This window comes from Triticum aestivum, chromosome 5A (genome assembly GCF_018294505.1).
Source record: "Triticum aestivum cultivar Chinese Spring chromosome 5A, IWGSC CS RefSeq v2.1, whole genome shotgun sequence".
NCBI lineage: Eukaryota > Viridiplantae > Streptophyta > Magnoliopsida > Poales > Poaceae > Triticum > Triticum aestivum.
In genome coordinates, this window is record NC_057806.1 from 461775931 (window position 1) to 461782678 (window position 6748).

General features: G+C 40.9%; 1 long non-coding RNA gene across 1 annotated transcript; it reads left to right on the forward strand.

The window, feature by feature from the left end:
• The first annotated feature begins 4784 nt into the window (after positions 1–4784).
• On the forward strand, positions 4785–6186 carry LOC123107181 (uncharacterized). Its single transcript, XR_006451604.1, has 3 exons — positions 4785–5043; positions 5384–5714; positions 5942–6186. It is a non-coding gene; the product is annotated as an uncharacterized lncRNA (long non-coding RNA).
• The last annotated feature ends 562 nt before the right edge of the window (positions 6187–6748 follow it).

The window sequence follows — 6748 nt, forward strand, 5'->3', positions numbered from 1 at the left end:
CCTAGCCAACCTAGTTAACCTAGCTTGTTAACCTAACAAACCTAAGTAACCTAGCTAATTAACCTAGTTAGTTTACCTAGATAATTAACCTAATTAAACTAGTTAACCTAGCTAGTTCTCTGTCAAAGCCCTAACTAATTTTTTGCACTAACCTAGATAATTAACCTAATTAAACTATTTAACCTAACTAGTTCTCTATCAAAGCCCTAACTAAATTTTTGCACTACCCTAGATAATTAATATAATTAAAATAGTTAACCTAGCTAGCTAGTTCTCTGTCCAATGTTTGTGATATGCATGAGAGAGAGAGAGGAGGGGTGGGGGCTTACAGAGGATGGCTCCGATGGTGGCGAGGGAGGCAGGGGCATCTCAGGTGACGGCGAGGGAGGCAGGGGCGTCGAGGGTGGCTCCGGTGGCGGTGATGAGGCCGTGCGGCTCCTATGGCGTAGGGGGCGGCTGCGGTGGCGTCGACGGCGCGCGGCTCTGGTGGCTCCAGGGGCATCGACGACAACGAAGTGGGGCGACGGCAAAGTGGGGAGACAACGGCAAAGTGTGGGCGAAGGATTTGAGGGAGAAGTGGTGGCCGGAGGGAGGGGGAGGAAAACGGCGCGGGGGTTTAAGTCAAACGTAGCACTAGCGCTGGAAGTAAAAATGCGCTATAGCTAAGTTAACTATAGCACTTTTTACAAATCACGCTACTACTATAACTATTTATTTTCCTTTTCTTTTCTCATTTCCTTTTCTCTTTCTATATCGGGGATCTAAAAAACGCGTTGTTGCTACATTACCTATAGCGACTGTTATGGACATACGCTACTGCTATGCCTTTCTTCTTTATTGTTCTTTTTCTTTTATTTTTATTTTTTCCTTTCTCCTCTTTCTATTTATTTCATTTTCATTTACTTTTTTATTTGTTTTTCATTTTATTTTATTTTCATTAGTAGTAGCGCTTTTCACAGTAAACGTGCTGCTACAACAATCTTAGCGGTAGCGTGGTTCTTCTAAGATCGCTATTACTATTTGTAGCATATAGGCTTAGTAGTGGGAATTTTAGTAGTAGCACTTTTCCATAGAGACGCGCTACTGCTACATCCGTATCTGTAGCGCGGTTAACGTGCACGCGCTACTACTATGTAGCACTAGCGCTTTTTTTTAACAAAGCGCTACTGCTAAAGTTCTGTATATAAGGTTTTCTTAGTAGTGACGCATCAATATACACGACGAGTTTCCGGACCCGACCAAAGGATAATGTTGTCCACTTCTCTATTTTGTGTTGGCTAATTAATTTTCACATTAAATTAAGGGAAATCCTAACTTCGGCACAACTACCGCGTAATAATATAGTAAACGATGCGTTTGATTATGTTGCATTTACAATTGCATAAAATATTTCAATTGCATCACGCGTTTCAATTGCAAGTTTTCAACTAGATTCAACAGCTACATCTCACTTGTTTACTGTAGTGTTTACTAATCACTAAACAGGTAGTAGTATATGTTTACTGAACTGCCGCCCCAAATAAAACTCTAGATGGCTCAGAAACCATAGTGACTATCACATAGCGCTTCCATGTCCTGGGACGTATTGCACCTTTGGCAATAGACGAGTTAGTCGGTGGTGTGGCTTGCAAATTTCATTGATTGAATCGACTTGTCATTGCCACGGAAAATGCAATTACGAGATAGAGCCACATCATCTGAACCATAAGCCTTGCCCATAAAATGAAGAGCTAAATTGCTTAGCGAGTTGCCATTTCTCAACCGATTGTGAAATAACTATTCTAAATCAGCCTTTAAACCATTGGATCCTGCCCAGTTAGTCGTGCAGTGTTTTTTTCTTTTATTTCCTGGTGTACATTTTATGTCATTTTTTATATTTCTAACTTTCCGTGCAAGTTCAGTTGCACGCTCGAGGGCAGGGCGCATAGTTTTTTCTCAACCTACTGAGATCTAGCCAAACCAAATTAATTTCCTTTTCAGTTTTGCTAAAGCATATCTTGATGTGCCCTAACTATTGCTCATCAAAGTCCTATGCAATTGATTTTAGGTAGAGTTTCGTGCGTGTATTTTCTTTCTCTTTTCCTTTTTCTTTTTCTTTGTATGTTTGCTTGATCACCTAGTTGTGCAACGTGCCCTAGACAAAATAAAATACACAGTAACTTGTAACTCACTCGTCATTTGTCATGCTACTCTATGCAACTTTAGTTGGCATGGCATGGCAAGTTTAGGCGTTTGCGAGATAACATTTCTCTCTTTTTTCCTCTCTTTCACCAAAATAACCTTAAATTTTATTAACACACAATATATATTGTCATAGTTATATTGATATAACTTAGATAAGTTGCATATTCTCAAAAAGAAGATAAGTTGCAGTAGATGTGCATACTTGATTTGGCCACATTTTGATCTGAGTTTATATATTCGTTCCTCCGGTTTCCTCGGGTTTCTTGCTCTAAAAGCGGAGCTCTATGCAAAGAACACTGAACATAATAAATAGTTTACCATTAATCAACTAGCTTTTTTAGAGCTCGGCAAGGCCTACCAGCTATGATGTTAGTGAGTGTTCGCCCATGGAAACTCTTCTTCTTGATCTTGATGCTATTTTGTGGCGTCAAGATTCATTTGAACTCCCTCGAGCACCAAGGTTTAAATTTTTTGTAACACAAATATTTCAGACCTTTTCCAAAATATTCAAAAATTATTTTGAATTCCAAGCAATAAAAAATGAATGATTTTTAACCAAAAATGATCTAATTTAAATTTGATTTGTAATTAGTCTGAACATGGCCTGGAATTTTGAGGTTCCAAAATTCTGGGTACTCACTAAAATTACCAAAATTCAAAATGATGTTGTAATCCGTCCAGAGTGATCAAGGTGGTGATTCTACCATGATCGACCATGGCCCTCTTTGGCATTTGCTTGGGGTACAAAATCAGTTTCGGCGACCTCGAGGGTTGTGTGTATGTAGATGGTACACACCACGAGTTTCCGGACCCGACGAAAGGATAATATTGTCCTCTTTCCTATTTTGTGTTTGCTAATTAATTTACACATTAATTAGTGAAAATATCAACTACCACGTAATAATCTAGTAAAGATGCGTCTGATTATGTTGCATTTACAATTGCATAAAATGTTTCAATTGCATCTTGTGTTTCAACTACAAGTTTTCAATGAGATTCATTTGTTTCAGCTGCATATTTACTGTAGTGTTTACTAATCGTTAAACAAGTAGTAGTAGATGTTTACTAAAGAGTCGCCCCAAATAAAACTCTAGATGGCTTAGAAGCCATAGTGATTATCACGTAGCGCTTCCATGTCCGGATGTATTGCACCTTTGGCAATAGACGAGTTAGTCAGTGGTGGCTTGCAAATTTCATTGATTGAATCGACTTGTCATTCCCACGGAAAGTGCAATTACGAGATAGAGCCACATCATCTGAAACATAAGCCTTGCCCATAAAATGATGAGCTAAATTGCTTAGCGAGTTGCCATTTCTCAATCGATTGTGAAATAACTATTCTCAATCAGCCATTAAACCATTGGATCCTGCCCAGTTAGTCGTGCAATGTTTTTTCTCTTATTTCCTAGTGTACATTTCATGTCATTTTTTACATTTCTATTTTTCCTTGCAAGTATAGTTGCACGCTCGAGGGCAGGGCGCATAGTTTTTTCTCAACGTACTGAGATCTAGCCAAACCAAATTAATTTATTTTTCTGTTTCGCTAAAGCACATCTTGATGTGCCCTAACTATTGCACATCTAAGTCCTATGCAATTGATTTTAGGCAGAGTTTCGTGCGTGTATTTACTCTGTGCAACTTTAGTTGACATGGCATGGCATGGCAAGTTTAGGCGTTTGCGAGATAACATTTCTCTCTTTTTTCCTCTCTTTCACTAAAATAACCTTAAATTTCATTAACACACAATATATATTATCATAGTTATATTTATGTAACTTAGATAAGTTGCATATTCTCAAAAAGATGATAAGTTGCATATTCTCGATGCAGTAGACGCGCATACTTGATTTGGCCACATTTTGATCTGGGTTTATATATTCGTTCCTCCGGTTTCCTCGGGTTTCTTGCTCTAAAAGCGGAGCTCTATGCAAAGAACACTGAACATAATAAATAGTTTACCATTAATCAACTAGCTTTTTTTAGAGCTCGGCAAGGCCTACCAGCTATGATGTTAGTGAGTGTTCGCCCATGGAAACTCTTCTTCTTGATCTTGATGCTATTTTGTGGCGTTAAGATTCATTTGAACTCCCTCTAGCACCAAGGTTTACAATTTTTGTAACACAAATATTTCAGACCTTCTCCAAAACATTCAAAAATTATTTTGAATTCCAGGCAATCAAAATTGAACGATTTTTAACCAAAAATGATCTAATTTAAATTTGATTTGTAATTAGTCTGAACATGGCCTGGAATTTTGAGGTTCCAAAATTCTGGATACTCACTAAAATTACCAAAATTCAAAATGATGTTGTAATCCGTCCAGAGTGATCAAAGTGGTGGTTCTACCATGATCGACCATGGCCCTCTTTGGCATTTGCTTGGGGTACAAAATCAATGCCGGCCCCGGTTCGCGCCACTGTTCACCTGTGATCAGACCCCTCCCTGCACCGCCGCTGCAGCTAGGGCTGGACGTACGAGCGAGCTTTTAGGCTCGGCTCGAAGCTCGCTCCAGCTCGGCCCGTTACAGCTCGGCCCGATAGGGTAATTAGGCGAGCCGAGCTGGGAAAATAGGCCCGATTCCCGACCGAGCCGAGCCGAGTTTCGCCCGGTCCAACTCGGTGACTCGTTCAGGCCCAGCCCAATCCCGTCGGCCTCGGATGGCGTTAGGTCACAGCAGCGAGAGCACGCGACGCGGTTTCCTCCCCTTTCTCCCTTTCTCTTCCCGGCGCCGCCACCCCTCTCCTCGCCGCGCCGCAAGCTGGACTCGTCGGGTTCGGCACCGATGGCGACGTCCGACGCAGCTTTCCCTCAGCACAGCGAACGCGTCTCCCCTGGTTTCTCACCGAATAACATGAGTAGGTAAGCGATCTCCTCTGTCCTTCCCATCCCTAGCGCTAGCTCCCCGCACTGGCGCACACACACGCACGAATTTGATGGATGTATCATGTATGGATGCTTGTGATTGTGGCTGGAGGTCGCAGCTAGCTAGGAAACGCGATGGATGGATGTTACACGAATTTAATGGATGGATGCTTGTGCTTGTTGGCTGGAGAGTGCAGCTAGCTAGGATGGATGCTGCACGAATTTTATTGATGGATGGATGAATTTGCTTTGTGATTGATTGTGTAGACTGGTTATTTTATTATCTATGTAAAATTTTGTTGATGATTGACCATTTGTTCTTTGCTGATGTGTGCAGAGCCCTGCCGTCGCAAGAATGGACAAGGAAAAGGGGAAGAAGAGGAGCTTGATTTCCAGTATAAAGACTACGCCGCCTGTCCCGGCCTTCCGGGAAGCAGAAGGGGAAGGGGAAGGGCAATGCAGCTACTGCGTCGCTGCCAAGGAAGCCGCTGCCGAGGAAGCGGGCGAAAGATTACAGCAATGTCCTGCTCGCTGAGTTGTTGTTTAGGGTAAAATAAACTCCGCAGTGTCGATGTCTCGCTGACCCCACCGATGCCAGTGTGCGTTCCGCGATCGCCGCCGCCTCTGGCTTCACAAACGACTCCGAGAGGGAGGCTATATCTTCACCGGTATGTTTGTACCAAATATGTATGTCCAAGCTCATGTGTTTGCTGTTTTTGCTATCCAAAGGTCAAAAATATGTGTGTGTGCAAGCTCATCTGCTCATGTATGTGTTGTTTTTGTATCCGAAAGTCAAATATAAGTTTGTACAAGCTCATGTATATGCTGTATTTGCTATCAAAAAGTTAAATATATGCGTGTCTAAGCTCATGTGTGTGCTGTTTTTGTGTGCTAGGCAATGAAGCATCATAAGCAAGCTGAGGATGATGATGAAGAGGAGAACAAGGATGATCAAGATCAGTGCCTGATCAAGATACTCTGTTTGAGGAGGAAGATTCTCATTTTGATGTCAAAGCGCTAAGTGTTATGATGTACAAAATTGCATTGTTTGGCTGTCAACGTTCAATATTTTTGCTGTATAAAGTTCAAAGGAGGTACTGTCCAAAATTAAAAAGCAATGCTGCCCAATTCTTTGTTTGACATATTTGTTCCATTTCCTCTACACTTTTCATAGAAGAAAGCTTATCTTTCGTCACTATGACCATTTTTAAAACCATAGACTACTACTAGATGTTGCATTATTAGCAATATAGACTGTTGTCAATATTTGTTTGGCTGTCAACGTTCACTAGGCCATTTTTTAAACCATTTCCTCTACATTTTCTCATTTTTTATGTCAAAGTGGTAAGTGTTAGGCTATACAAAATTTATTTGTTTGGCTCTCAACATTTGATGTTTTGCTGTGTAAAGTTCAAAGGAAGTTCTGTCCAAAATTCAATACAAACGCTGCCCAATTCTTTCTCTCATATTTGTTCCATTGTTACAGTTTTCGTAGAAGAATTCATAGAAGAAAGCTTATTTTTCATTAGTATGACCATTTCTTAAAACAATAGACTGCTGGATGTTTCATTTTTAGCAATATGGGTTTAATTGCTGCAAAAAATCAAGATTGTGGACTATAAACTAAGGTTTGCCGGTAAAAGAGGTTCTGGTGGCAGCTAGCTTACGAGCCGGCTCGGTCTGAGCCGAGCCATACCTGAAA